This window comes from Electrona antarctica, assembly GCF_951216825.1.
Source record: "Electrona antarctica genome assembly, chromosome: 18".
Classification (NCBI taxonomy): domain Eukaryota; kingdom Metazoa; phylum Chordata; class Actinopteri; order Myctophiformes; family Myctophidae; genus Electrona; species Electrona antarctica.
Window position 1 is genome coordinate 24,852,146 of NC_136799.1, and position 15,452 is coordinate 24,867,597.

Consider the following 15,452-nt stretch of genomic DNA (forward strand, 5'->3'; position numbering starts at 1 on the left):
ACTGTGCACTCTGTGGCGTTACCGCCCAGCGCACTCAAAAAACTGAGTACATTCCTGGTGCGCATAACTGAACGCAACCATACTTACAGTTGGAGGATCGACTCGCTGGCCTTGGAATGTCTCGGGATCCCCCAGGAGGAAGTCACTAATGTTGCTCTGGAGAGGGAAGTCTGGAACACTCTGGTGGAGCTGTTGCCCCCGCGAGCCGACTACAGATAAGCGGTTGAAGATGGATGGATGGATGGACCATACTCACACATGGCTCCCGGACAGTGGTCTGACTATAGGGTTTTTCACAGGCATACGATAATTATTACCTGCACAACACATGTGGCGCGTGGTCGTGGTCAGACGATAGCACATTTTTAATGGATGAAATGGTTTATGTTTATGTTTATTTATTTGATATGGACATAACAATTATACATTGCTCATTGCACAGTTGTACAAATTGTAGATGCATTGTTTACAGTGTGTTAGCACATGTGGTAGTTTTCACCACTTGTCCTCAGAAGACCTTTCTAAAAAATACAGTGACACTATAGTTTAAAAAAACACCCAAACAAATACAAATAAATATACATTCTAATAATATTTACAGCAAGATTACAATACCCATTATATGATCTCCAATACAAAAGATAAAACATAATCACTCTAGTAACCAGTCAGAAGCTATACATGTGAACACGGTTGATTTGATTTCAACCATAGTTATTAGAGGGCAACACTTTTTTCCCAAAGAATCTGCCTATCTGCCGTCATAACCTACTACGTATATATAGCATAACATGGTAGAACACACCACTGCTCCCATCGTGATAACTCCACGGATCAGCCTGCAGTCCCACCTCTTACCAGTAGAGCCGAGGGCTTGGTTGGATAGCCTAGCATGTAGACAGGAGGAGCCGGGATTCGAACCGCCGACCCATGGATCATTGGACGACCTGCTCTACCTCCTGAGCCACAGTCGCCCCATGGTAACACCATGGACACTGAACTAAATACTGGACCCAATCATCAGGCCGGGGCTTGACTCTGTCCAAGAGGAAAATAGCAAGAGGCACGAACTCGACTTTACTTCCCGTATCTGCGTGAAGGGGACGGACACATTATTAGGAGACGGGATGAATGTTGGAGTCTATTCATTCGGCGGAAGCCATGCAAGGACCAACCAGCACATCGGGAGCAATTTGGGGTTCAGTGTCTTGCCCAAGGACACTTCGACATGTAGACAGGAGGAGCCGGGATTCGAACCGCCGACCCATGGATCATTGGACGACCTGCTCTACCTCCTGAGCCACAGTCGCCCCATGGTAACACCATGGACACTGAACTAAATACTGGACCCAATCATCACAAGGCAGTGGGCACACAATATTTCCAAGATATTACTAAAATGGCTTCTTTTAGCGAGACAAATCAGGAGAAAATCTACTTTGTTATCGACCTTTCTTTATCCCAGCAACAAACTCTCGCGAGATTTGAGAGGAGTCCGGAAGAGTGTCTCTGTCCATCTGCAATTTGACGGACGAGACATAGGGGGCTCTGGCCCCATATTTAAGATGAGAATATGTGAATATTATAACATGAAATGAAAATGTGTGTTCCAATGCTTAATAATATAATTTTCCATAACTGTCTTAGACTCTTGGTAGGTGGGGGCTGATTTGGGAAATGGGAATCATGACATTTGCCATATAATGCTCTCAATGCTCATCCACATGACATTGTCAGTGTTGTTGTCAGCCTGGGAGAGAGGGGGGGGGGGGGGGGGGGGGCTCGGGGATGAGAAAACCACGCCTACTTAGGAGACCATTTGTAGGATTTGTAGTTGATTGCGCCTCTAGTCACATGAAGTTCGACCAGATGTGAATAGTTTGCGTGGGACAGTCCCTCATTTCCAAGGCTTTTCAGGCGTCCCACAAATTAAGACCATATTGTGAGTGACTGGCTGTCACGTTCCGTGACCTGTTGTGTCAACCTGTTGTGATTTCATATGTTCCTTGTTTCTTTTGGGTTTTACTTTTGTGTACCTTTTATTTTGTAGTAATATAGTGTCTCTTGGTTTCCTGTGTTGCTCATGTTTACCTGCCTTGTCTAACCTTGTGATTAGTGTAGTCTCCCAGTGTTGATTTGTCAGTTGTATTCACCTGTGTCCAGTTAGTCCTTGTCTATTTATATGCCCTTGTGTTTTCAGTTCTCTTTTGGTTCGTTGTACTTTGTCACAGTGAGTTTGTTAGTCTTGTTCGTGAATCGTGACTCCTCGTTACCTTGTATTTCCCCTGGTTTTCCCAGTTTTGTATTTTCCCCTTGTGTTGTGTTCCTTGTTTCCTTCGTGTTCTGACTGCCTACACGTATTTTGACCTGTACCTGGACTTTGATTACTGCATACTCCTCCTGTTTGATGAATAAAGACTTTAATTTGAACTGAGCTGCCTCTGCCTCTCATCTTGCGCTTGGGTCCTACACTGTCTTGACTTGAACCGTGACACTGGCAGGTATCAGTGTCCAAATGCCCTAATAGTTAGTCCCCTAATAGTAATGTCTGTTGGAATTATTATGAATGAGGCTATGAAATGTATAGCCAAGACCAGAAACCCCAACCTTAATAACTTCACTGGAAAAGTGAGAACCCTGAAAAACCTTTAAGGTATAAAAGAGTAAACTCTATGAAAAGGAGAGAGAGGTCTCCAAAGATGCTCTGAACAAATGTCATCTCCTATGCACAAACATTTATACCAAACAATATGTCAGTCTCAGTCCCCAGTTGTCACATTTCAATAGGTTGAAATGTCATATCAGAAAGAGATCATCGTTCTGTCATCGTGCTGTCATCGGGTGACAGTTGGTCTGAGTCCTGTTTTTTACTTCAGTCACGTTCCGTGATTATCCTGTTTTGGGTCTCATTATCACTGGGGTGAGAGGTGCTGTTGTTCTCATCTGTAAGGCCATTAGGTTGTTGTTTTGTTGTCGTCGTCCTTTTAGGCCATGTTTTTCCTTCTCAAAGGTCATTTATAATTTTTTCCTTGGTATAAGTGACAATCTGCAGTGGATGACAACAGGTTACTTATTAAGCCGTTCTTATCTAGCCGATCGGACCTACTGCATGTAGTCTGGAGCCTACTGGCTGCGATTGGCATTGATAAAACGTTAACCGATCTTATCGGTCTACTTCACATGCTGGGAGCCTACTGAAAATGACAGGTGCCGTGTCGTTAGTCAGAAGGTTCCTTGTTCCGAAATTACTATCCCTATCTCTAATCCTAACCTAAACATAACCGCAAGCACGGGAGCAGTGCATGTTCGGACTAACGGGACTTCGGATCTATGGGCAGTTCCCAAATGACAAGCCACCTCATACCCTCACCTAAACATAACCGCAAGCATGTCGCAGCGCGTCTCAACCTTAATGCATGTTCGCCAACCTTAATCCGGCCGTTTTGGTCTACTGCCTACTGAATATGACAAGCCTCCTCATACCCTCACCTAAACATAACCGCAAGCATGTCGCAGCGCGGTCCCAACCTTAACGCATGTTCGCCAACCTTAATCCGGTCGTTTTCCGGGTTTTCGTATTATCAATGCCAATCGCAGCTAGTAGGCTCCAGATGTGCAGTAGGTCCGATCGGCTAGATAAGATCTGTTTAAAAAGTAACCTACTGGGAATTATCGGTTGATTTTCAGTCGAAATGGGTGGTTTTTTGGCCTGTAGAAATATCCCAGGCTACAGCACCAAATCGGCCATACCACCTATGACCAAAATCTGCATTTTAAAACAAAATGTGAGATGCCAGATGGGTTTAATTACAAAATGATAGGCAATATTAGGCCTATGGTTGAATATGACATTAAGGCATTAAATAGCAACTAAGTAATACGTTGCTAAGCCCGTAACGTCCCACACAAGCGATACTTCTGTCCCTCAAATTAACAGTTTGGATCTGGTCACCCTAGTCCCCACATTAGTTATCACTTAGTCCTTGTCCTCATCTCCTTTGTTTTCTCCTTTTCTACAACCAAAGAAAACATACCCCTAACCTAAACCCCTAACCCTAACCTAAACCCCTAACCCTAACCTAAACCCCTAACCCGAACCTAAACCCCTAACCCTAACCAAAATAAATGCAAACAAAAATACAATTCACTAACCGTACTTGCCTAGCTAAGAAAAAACAATAAAGAATTATGCAACCAAACAAAATACCAGACACCTGGCAAACAACAAATAATAAAGATCAATGAAACAAACTCAATGAACCAAAATTAACCAGAACTAGATTATTCAATGGGAACTGAAGGTAAACTAACAATCTCAAACACAAAAAGGCTATGGGCTGGGCCTGGGAGGACCAGAGGGATAGAGTCTCTGCAGTTTAGCTGTTGTCCACATAGACATAAAAGGTAGATGCCTCCTTCGGCTCCGGGTTGTGTGTATCTCGAGAGCTTGCCAAGCTTCCGCGTGTGTCACGGAAAAGGACGTTTGGTATAGGCCAATCAGACAGGCAATTCAAACGTCGTTTCTCATGCCAATAAAGCTCCTCTGGATTGAATTGAGTCCTGGAAAAGATGCGCTGTGATTGGCCAGTAGTCACTTGAGTCTCAGCGACGCAGTGTGCCTTCCACACTTCCGCTTGACTTCCTCCTTACGCTGAACACACATGGCTGCAACGAACTGCAGCGGCCGGTGGGAGCGCTTGGCCAATAAGGGCGCTTAAGGAATTGGCCAGAAGATATCAAAGCCCTACTGATTGGCCAGTGTGAGATGATCCATGATGATGTACGATGACAAGAGCGCCCCTTTATTTCACACGGGTGTGATCTTTTTATATCTATGGTTGTCCCCACACAACTCAGGTCAGAATGAAGGCTTTATAGATGCAGAGTCTGTAGCACAGCCAATCATGGCTAGGGCGTGGAGCCGTGGACATAAACATCGGATGGGGAGGAAGGGGCAGGTCCAGAGGCTGGACCTGTCAATCTGCATCAATGTCTGTTCTCAGCCACTTCACACTCACCATCAGCACTATACACATCTCTCCAACATTCGTTCAGCATACAGCACATTTCACCACCTTACAAGGAACACAAAATAAAACAATATAATACAGGCCAAAAATAGCATATTCCAACTCATCATAAATATAAATATACCAAATTAACCAAATACAAAATAATAACACGGCGGGCTGTAAGAGCAGTGAAGCCAGGGAGTGTGATAGAAGCATCAGATGCTAACTGTGTTACCCATGTTTCCACACAATTTAAATATATTCCTGGTCTCCGTGCTGAATTTAACACGCACTAGGAGATCATCACACAGAGATCTTACATTTGCCAACAGGTTTAAAATCAATGGGAGTGCCGCGGTCAGCAATTTCGTCTCCCCCGTTCCATTGTCCCCGCCTTGTCAAAGGAGTTTCAGCTACAACCCATTTCTTTCAGTTTCAGTTTTTCCAGTTCCCACCTGATGTTGTGTGGGAGTTCTGACTGCTCCAGATTGTACTGAATAACTGCTAGCATGCATAATGCCTTCAGACTAGGCCTTAAATCTAACATGAACAGTTCAGTGGGTACATGCATCACTGCATGGCCTCTCCTGGACAGTTTGTATCCTCCAAAGAGGATGATGCGATCTCCCACCATGCAACAGCAAATTGAAAACGGGCATTTTCCTTTTGGTTCCACCTTCTTCCAGGAGAAGGTTTCTGGATTGAATTTCCACAGATCATTTAAGCTCCTCGTCCAGTTTTGGCCACCAAATATGTACAGCTCTCCATTGTAGGCAAAGGCTGAATGATTCTTGCGTCCTTCTGGAAGAAGCTGTGCAGGAGGAATGCTCAGCCAGACGTTGGTCTCTGTGTCAAACACACTAAAGTTGTATACAATGTTTTCGTTGTTTATGCCCCCAAATACAAACATCTTTGTCCCGATGATAGTGGCAGAGTGACCCGAGGAAGTAGTTGGGAGAGTGCCTCTGGTGCTAACTAAAGACCAGACCATTGTGGTGGTGACCAACTTGTAGATGTCATTAGTGTATTTAGTCAATTTTAAGTCATGTCCTCCATGGATATATATGGCCTTCCCCAAGACACAGGTTGAGTGGAAGTACATCAGCTCTGGAACATTCCCAGAAACCCTGGGCTCGAACCATCTGTGGGTGTCGACATCAAATGCATAAAGAATTGTAGTACCTAAACAATTGTAATTCGATTCCCCTGCACAAATGTAGATGGAATATTCTACCAGCATAGCTGAGTTGCACCAGCGCATGGCGGGAACCTCAGGGTGATCTTCTCCTCTTCCAGCTGCCACAGGGGGCAACATCGTCCAGCGCAGAGACACTGTGTTGAAGACGTGCACTTCAGTCTGGATGCATATGGCCTGGTTCAGGTTTCCTCCAAAGCAGTAGACCTCGTGTCCAACTACCACAGCACAATGGAAGTACTTATTTCTTCTTCCATTCCGATATACCATCCAGTGAAACATTTCACTCACCAACACAAATCAGTACTGATACATAATTTACAAGAGGAATATGTGGGACAAGTCATTTTAAAGGACAGTTAAATGGTTGTGTTGATGCTGTTGTGAGGTCATGTCATGATGTCATGATATGACATCATGACATGGGGGCTAGATGTGAGAGCCGCATAGCAGAACAAACCTCTAGTCTATCTAATCCAATATACTCTGATGTCGGGAGGAAACCACTTAACTCCAAAATCTTAATTTTCAGGAAATGGAAAAACTAATTTAACATTTTTCAGAAAATGAAGAAAACCTTATATTTTTAAAACAAAACAATACTGCCTCATCACAGTTGGTATTGTGACTTTGTATATTATCAGATACTTGCATCTGTCATTATATTATTCCAATTCATTTTGACATCTCACGCCCGTGCAGGATACCGTGATACAAGCGCGAGAACGCACTCTCTCTCTCTCTCTCTCTCTCTCTCTCTCTCTAGTCTCTCTCTGTCTCTCTGCGACTGCATGCACACCACACACACAGGAATAGCCAGGCTACACAGGGCCAATTGTTTGTGATAGCAGGATAGCCTACGTGCGTTAAATCTTGATTTTCATTAAATCACTCTCTCTCTCCGTATGTGTGCGCATGCACACACGCACACACACACACACACACACACACACACACACACACACACACACACACACACACACACACACACACACACACACACACACACACACACACACACACACACACACACACACACACACACACACAGCGAACAAGGTCCAAAAGTTTGCTCTGCACTGTTTATTCCGATGCGGTTTTATCAACATTATTCAAGTGAAAATTGCAATGCATTGGTTTTACTATTTAACAGCAACATTGCGCTAATATAGCTACCTGTGCGACACAGGGATTTACCCAAGGAATAAAGGTTATATATATTATCATGATCATCTATCGATACAGTCGACAGACAGACAGACAGACAGACAGACAGACAGACAGACAGTTCTTTCACTCTCAGAACTGACCACCAGGCTCTTATGGCGCTGCTGTCCACGTCCGGGACAGGCCACAGACCACTCAGACTACACCGCTGGTATGACCGCCTCCGTCAGTACAGTTTCGATCTGAAATTCACCCCGGGCAGAGACAATGTTGTGGCTGACCTGCTGTTCCGATCTGTCCCCGCCCCGGCCCCAGCGTCGACACTGACTGTATTGAACGGGACATTGTTAACATGTTGCATGCGCCCCTTCAGGCCACTGTCTCTCTGCAGGAGCTCAAGGACGCTTCTGAACAGGACCCCATCCTTTCTACCCTCCGCACCTACATTCACGATGGCTGGCCTCATGTGGTCCCGGGGGAGCTTGCTGCGTTCTCCCATGTGCGTCAGGAGCTCTCCTGTTGGAATGACACCTGTGTGGCACGTGGGCTGTGCACAGTGATTCCTGGTGCCCTGCGTGCACGCGTGTGATGGCCCCTGGCCATATTTATTATTATTGGAGTTCTACTTTTGGTTAATGATAGTATGAGGTGATATTAGTAGTAGGAGGGTATTGTGTTGGTGTGTGTGTGTTCTATCTTCAGTCCAGGTGGTGAGCTGCAGTGTTCTGTGGAAGAGGCTTGGGTGTTGGCTTCATTTCCAATCAGCATAGTAATTGATGCTCTGGTCACGGAGGCGTGGCCAGGTTCCTTCTCACCTGTCAAGGACAGTCTAAGAAGGACGAGACGTGAAGACCGTACGGGCGACGCCATGTTGCTTTGGAAGGAAAGAAACATGCGCAATGGGCTATATGCAGCCAACACTTCCCCGTTCAGCTTCCTTGGTCTCAACTGCGCATGCTTCTTTCCTTCCAAAGCAACATGGCGTCGCCCGTACAGTCTTCGCGTCTCGTCCTTCTTAGACTGTCCTTGTCACCTGTGAGGAACTGATCACCCTCAGAGGATTGGTGGCTGCTCTCGTCTCCATGGCAACGCTGAGGTGGCAGGCCCAGCCCTCACTATAAAAGCCAGTCTGAGCCTGACCGTCGCTGGGGAAGGAGGCAATCCTCTTTCCCCCAACCAACTAGTGACTTTGATTATGATTTGAATCCCTTCGGAAAGGATTAGGTTTGCTTAGTTGTAGTTTGTCATTTGTTGTTGTTAGTCTGAATTCAACTCATTGGTTCATCTTATGTAAATATTCATTAATTTATCCACCTTCTGGTTAATAAACTATATTTTTGCATAAGCTGCTGCTTCTCATTTCCAACATGTTGCGGGTCTTTGCCCCTAGACACTAAGGGTCGTAACATGTTTTGGCGGCTCGTCCTAAGGCTTTGATAGATTTAAAGGTTTAAAGGTTGGTTGGGGTATAATCCGGTGCAAGGTTTGTATTTTGCCTGATTTGGCTTGGTTAGCAGATTGTTAAGGAATTTTGACCATTGGCCATTTCTAAAGTGTAAAATTTTCATGTTTGGTGGTGCCAGAGAGGTAAATATTGGCTACTGTGTTGATGACTCATGGAGGGGGGTATCCTGGAACTGTCACCTGGAGGAGCAGCGGTGAGTACGTCTGAGGGCTTGAATAAGGAGGGGGAGGCGGAGGCCGATGCTTCCTTGTTTGGCCTTCAGGGCCATGGGGTGGGTATTCCCCATGGCTTAAGTACTGAACCGCCAACAGCAACTGGATAATGTGACTGGGGGGGGAATGCCCTCCATCTCTGAGGGGTGGAATGCTATAATGCATGAGTGTTGTTCGGGTAAATTCCAACAGGTTAACCTGCCTCCCAGTCTGAAGATGTGTCAATAAGGTCTACTACCCCTGGGCATGTGTCTCTGGTACTCCTGAGCCGTTTGACATCAGTGGTCATATATTGCCTTGGTACTGCTGTCTTGAGGTGAGAGTGTATGTTCTTGAAGGTGTTGCTGCCACAGGTAATTGGCCTTAAACTGTGTGGAGCTTGTTATGGTTTTTGAAAATCTGCTAACCAGTCATGTTGAGTTTTGCTTAAGAGAAGGTTTGCAATTTGGTGTAATTGGGCAAAAATACTCAACTTGTTTATGTGATGAGCAAAAAGTAGAGTATTGCTAAAGCTGCTGTTTGAGCTGACAAATTTGTTTTTAACATACCGTCCCATTTTTCACTCTGTGCACACTGAAATTTGCTAACCATCTAACGGTCTAAACAAATGTCACGCATCATGTGTGTAACTGTTATTTTTGCCATGGAAAAAGGCATTTGATTCAGTATTGTGTGGGTTTTTGTGTAAAGATGCTCAGAGCTCTGTGGAGCTCATGTGAAACTCGTTTGGCTCATCAGGGTGACTATTCTTGTGTTGATGGGGGGGGGGTGCCCTGTGCGTCAATTAGTGGGATGTCACTCTGATTTGCATTTGGTGATTAACTTTGCATTAGTGAATTTGATGCATCATATCGTTTTGGTCCTTATGCTTAGCTCCTGTTTGTGCGCTCACTGGGGAGGAGACACACAACACAGGAGAATCGTTGCGTTTTGCCCCATTCAGTGATGGTGTAATCCATTGTAAGGTATATATTCAAAAAGTGGTTTTGAGTATAATTTCTGTGATTCGTTCATTTTGTGTCTGTACTATGGATGGACATGACCAACATCATAATAAAACTGTAGGAGCCATGAATTGGATTATTGTAATATTTTGGTCAATGAAATGAGTAGGCTGTCACTGGTGTTAATGTGGATGATTGACGGGCATAGGGGCGGACCCTAGGTTACCTTTAACATCACCTGTTCACCTGCTGTGAACACACAGAGAGGGTGTGTGTGGGACGCCATACTTTTTGTTGACCGCTTTATTTTGCTTTCTTTAATTTACGTTCATCGCTGTGATTACTTTGATTTATGTTTGAGCACCCTTTGAGTTATTCATATTGCTTTAATAAACTCCCTTAAACGCATTGTTTTGGATCCAGCGAATTCCTTTTGAGTGTGGAGCGGAGCGCGTCTGACAACCTGGCCCATCCCATCGCCTCTCTTAAGGTTATTTTCTCACGTAGTCGCTTTACATTGTCAACAAAAAAACGGTATTGTCAACGGCAGCATTGAACAGAAGAAGATCGGACCATCAAGTGGACAAGAAATGCGGTCTGAGACGAGGACGGAGGATCACTGGCTAACAACAAACATTCCGTGAGTCACGGTCAAAGTCAACCACGAAAGTCAGGTACAACACTTGTAAGCTGTATACTGGAAGGAACAGTTCGCATACCTGTACAGTCCATTGGGGACGAGGAATGAGTACCATATCACGGGTTGAGTTGACGCTCATAATAAAGTTGATATGAAGGATCCTCTCGTAGCCGTCAACAAAGGAATCTGCTGTTTAAATCCGCTTGTCTGTCATTTAAACTGCTGCGCTGCTGGTGTGAATATTACTGAAAACTGATTGATGCCATTTTGAGATTGCTATCATATAATTTCATGAACTACAGACATGTAGCAATACAAAAATCATATGCAACCTTTGTCCCTTTTTAGTGGTACCCATATCCCAAAAATAGGCCTCTAGCCCATGGACTATGAGTAGGATAAATTACGTGATGTTATGTTACACTCTTGTCCAGTAGGTGGCGGAGCGGTATCCACCAAACGAGCTCACGTTGAACCCACCCAGGAGCTGAGGACTTTACGCCACGCCCCCACGTGCTGAGGCAGACACTAACTAAGCTATGCCAGGTGGATAGTCAAGTCAACTCGAGAAGCATCAAACGTAGGTAAGCGTTGGTGATCGAATTAATGAATTATTTTAATTGCAAACTGGTTCACACAAGGGTATATGATGGTAAAGTGATTGGCTAAGCACAGTATTAAGCAGTGAAGCACCTGCAAAGCGAGGCTTTTGTATGCACAAGACGTTGAGTAGCTATGCTAGCTGGCTTTAGCTAGCCAACACGTTGTTTAGACAAGTGGTTCTCAGTCATGTCAAGGACCCCCAAATTGATAATGTATTTGGCCGCGCGGACCCCCGTCTGAACATGTGTTTTGTGCCAGGGAGGGACCCCAAAAGAAGATTTTTGTTTTCAAAAATGTTATAAAATAAAGTATAGGCCGGCATGCTGCCAACGAACACATGAACAACCAAAAAACTCGCAATACTATTAGTACAGTTTGATTTATTAACAGTCTAAGCACAATGGGAAGCACAGTTCAATACGAATTCTGTTAAAGAGGTTTGTTAATAAAAAGCACGATGGCTTGTTTGCATTGGGATCCATTAGTTTGATTTATTAACAGTTTGCAGAATTACAGTACATTTCAAGTACAACTCAACACAAAAACTGTTAACTGTGAGTGGACCATTGATTGATTGATTGAAGAATTTATTAACAGTTAACACGTTGCCAACACGTTGTTTAGACAAGTGGTTCTAAGTCATGTCAAGGACCCCCAAATTGATAATGTATTTGGCCGCGCGGACCCCCGTCTGAACATGTGTTTTGTGCCAGGGAGGGACCCCAAAAGAAGATTTTCGTTTTCAAAAATGTTATAAAATAAATAAAAATGGCTGAAAGCAGGGCTGAAAGTATAGGCCGGCATGCTGCCAACGAACACATGAACAACCAAAAAACTCGCAATACTATTAGTACAGTTTGATTTATTAACAGTCTAAGCACAATGGGAAGCACAGTTCAATACGAATTCTGTTAAAGAGGTTTGTTAATAAAAAGCACTATGGCTTGTTTGCATTGGGATCCATTAGTTTGATTTATTAACAGTTTGCAGAATTACAGTACATTTCAAGTACAACTCAATACAAAAACTGTTAACTGTGAGTGGACCATTGATTGATTGATTGATTGATTGAAGAATTTATTAACAGTTTGCAGAATTACAGTACATTTCAAGCACAAACTCAATACAAAGGCTGTTAACTGTGAGTGGACGACCCAATTAAGCATTACACTTGTTTCCAATAGGGTCCACCATGTTCAAATCATCAAAACATTTAGAGACGTACAAATAGACAGAACAGGAATTCATCATAAAGGAGGTAAAAAGGTTAAAGAAACATATACAGTGAGGGGAAAAAAAGGGGTGGGCGGTGGGGGGGATTCACGTTCAGCTCCGTTAATTTGTTTGTTTTCCTTGGAGGAGCTGCGTTGGGTCCCCAAGTCGGCTCCGTGGCCGTACCTTGAGTTGGCTTTGTGGCCGTGACCGTCTCTTGTGTTGTCCTTGCGTTGGGTCCCCAAGTTGGCACAGTGGCCATACCTTGAGTTGGATGTGTGGCCGCGACCGTCTCTTGTGTTGTCCTTGCGTTCGTGTTTGAGGGATTCCGATTTTACAGGGGCCAGTTTCGAATTGCAGCCGTCCGTAGGTGCCCTTTGAGAGCGGTTTTGAAAGTCAAGGGATTCGCATGTCTTAATGACAGTTGGTAGGGCGTTCCACATTTTGGTGGCATAGGAGCGAAAATAATTTAGTCCCTTGTTTGTGCCGAATCTGGGTTGTACATGGTTCGTTGCACTCCCTCTGGTGTTGTGGGTGTGGACTTCGTTAACATTAAGGAAGTATCTAGACAGGTACATGGGTATCTTGGTGGTGTATCGAATCTTGTGGACCAGACCCATTGCAAGATGCTGTACTCTGTCGTCGACCCTAAGCCATTCCAGCCTGTCGAAGTGGGCAGGGGTGAGGTGGGTTCGGGGGGCTAGGTCAAGTAGGAGCCTGACCAGTTTGTTTTGGGAAGTCTGGAGCCATACATCATTAGACTTGTTTACAATAGGGCCCACCATTTTCAATTCATCAAAACATTTAGAGACGTACGAATATACACAACTATATACAGTAGTCAAAACAGGAAATCATCATAGGAGGTAAAAAGGGAAAAAAAACATATAGGCCTACAGTGAGGGGGAAAAACCTACGGATGGCTGCAATTCGAAACTGGCCCCCCCTTTTTCCCTCACTGTATATGTTTCTTTTCACTTTTTACCTCCTTTATGATGAATTCCTGTTCTTTTTTGTCTATATAGAAGTGTCTATTTGTACGTCTCTAAATGTTTTGATGAATTGAACATGGTGGACCCTCTTGTAAACAAGTGAAATGCTTAATTGGGTCGTCCACTCACAGTTAACAGCCTTTGTATTGAGTTTGTGCTTGAAATGTACTGTAATTCTGCAAACTGTTAATAAATATTTCAATCAATCGAAAAAAGGGTGGGTGGGGGATTCAGATTTTACGGGGGCCAGTTTCGAATTGCAGACGTCCGTAGGTGCCCTTTGAGAGCGGTTTTGAAGGAGTCAAGGGATTCGCATGTCTTAATGACTATTGGTAGGGCGTTCCACATTTTGGTGGCATAGGAGCGAAATTAATTTAGTCCCTTGTTTGTTCCGAATCTGGGTTGCACATGGTTTGTTGAACTCCCTCTGGTGTTGTGGGTGTGGACTTCGTTGACATTAAGGAAGTATTTAGACAGGTACATGGGTATCTTGGTGGTGTAGCGAATCTTGTGGACCAGACCCATTGCAAGATGCTGTACTCTGTCGTCAACCCTAAGCCATTCTAGCCTGTCAAAGTGGGCAGGGGTGAGGTGGGTTCGGGGAGTGCATGAGGCCAGTAGCCTGACCAGTTTGTTTTGGGATGTCTGGAGCCTTGTTTTAAGAGCCTTAGAGGTGCTGTGGTACCAGTAGTAATACCAATAGGCCTACGAGTAGTAAATTAGTACAAGAACGTTAGATCAACATAGTGTTATAAGTATAAAGTGCTAATGTGTTTGTTAACGTACTGTAATCCATATGGTGTTTTATTTACTCCACTGAGAGGTTTTGACCGTTTTTGTTTTCAGTCTTAAGCGTCGAGGTCAATGGGCTGGTTCTGTAATTTGCAATCTGCCCGTCTGCAGAGTACTTTGCTGTGTGATGTTACAATGGGGAATGCAAGGCTGACGTCACGGTAGGCTGTCACGCCTACCGGCGCCATTTTGATTGTGATGGCATACAAGCCCTACATCGGCATCAAGTGTATAAAGTTGGTGTTTGAGTGTTTAGTGCACAGTGTTAGAGCTCTTTCAGTTCGCCAAAATGGGATTTATTAAGCCTACTTGAGTACTTGTGTGAACAAACTTAGGCTTCTCACCATAAACAAGGTCAGAATAAAGGGGATAAATGAGATAATGGACTAACGTAACGTTTCACTGGTGCAGTCATCTCACTGCCGCCTCTGAGTGTGACTCTCTCTTTATGGATATATAACTCTATTCTCTCTCTCATCTCCTCTCTCACTCTCTCGCGAGCTATATTATGGATATATAACTATTCTCTCCGTCTCTCTCTCTCTCATATATCTCACATGTTATACATTCGCGTTAGTGTCGGTGACCCGTTTCCTACCTGCTGCTCTGTCTGTCAAACCACCACCTCGGTCATTTCATTATTTAATATCTCTGACCGACGGCGACAGTCAATGAGAGTCGAGCTCTGCTATAGGTGGCTAACAACAAACTATCCTGCAACATAAAACCGCTATTTATTTACTGCAGAGAGAACACATGTTTGCAGTTTGCCTGATGATCACTAAAGCCTGGTCAGCAGATTCGACTGTTGTCTCTGCATTGGAACGGCGAAATCATCTGTTATCAGCACGTTTGAATGGTGCCAATGTCCATACTGGCATCCTCACCACATAGCATGGTCAAGGTTTCCCCCTGGTGGACGTGTCATTTCCAACTATTGTAGGTGCATGGAACTAGGAGCTACTAATATATATTTTTCTCTGCCTATCAGGACGTAACTCGGACGGCGCTGAGTCGGGTCTGGTGGCCTTCGCAACGCTCGGCACGGCGACTCGCTCGGCTAGCGCCTCGCTCGGCGGTGCCTCACGTAGCTCATGGCCACCAGACACGGCGCGCCTCCGTCAGGACATCAGTGATAATGACAATGCTACAATCGCAGATAATGACATACTGAACAGTGAGGATGCCAGTATGGACATTTTGGCACCATTCAAACGT

The 15,452-nt window shown here is 44.5% G+C and overlaps 1 protein-coding gene across 4 annotated transcripts in view; it reads left to right on the forward strand.

Annotated features, from left to right (window-relative positions):
- The first annotated feature begins 8,942 nt into the window (after positions 1-8,942).
- The window catches only part of LOC306942129 (uncharacterized protein), a 34,264-nt gene continuing 27,754 nt past the window's right edge, over positions 8,943-15,452 (forward strand). For 2 of the 4 annotated variants that reach the window (XM_079527862.1, XM_079527863.1), the window contains exons 1-2: positions 8,950-9,367; positions 11,070-11,215. The gene's annotated coding sequence lies outside the window, so the exon portion shown is untranslated. Of the gene's footprint in view, positions 9,368-11,069; positions 11,220-15,452 lie in introns of all 4 variants that reach the window. The other 2 variants (XR_013792243.1, XM_079527861.1) reach the window with 2 other exon arrangements.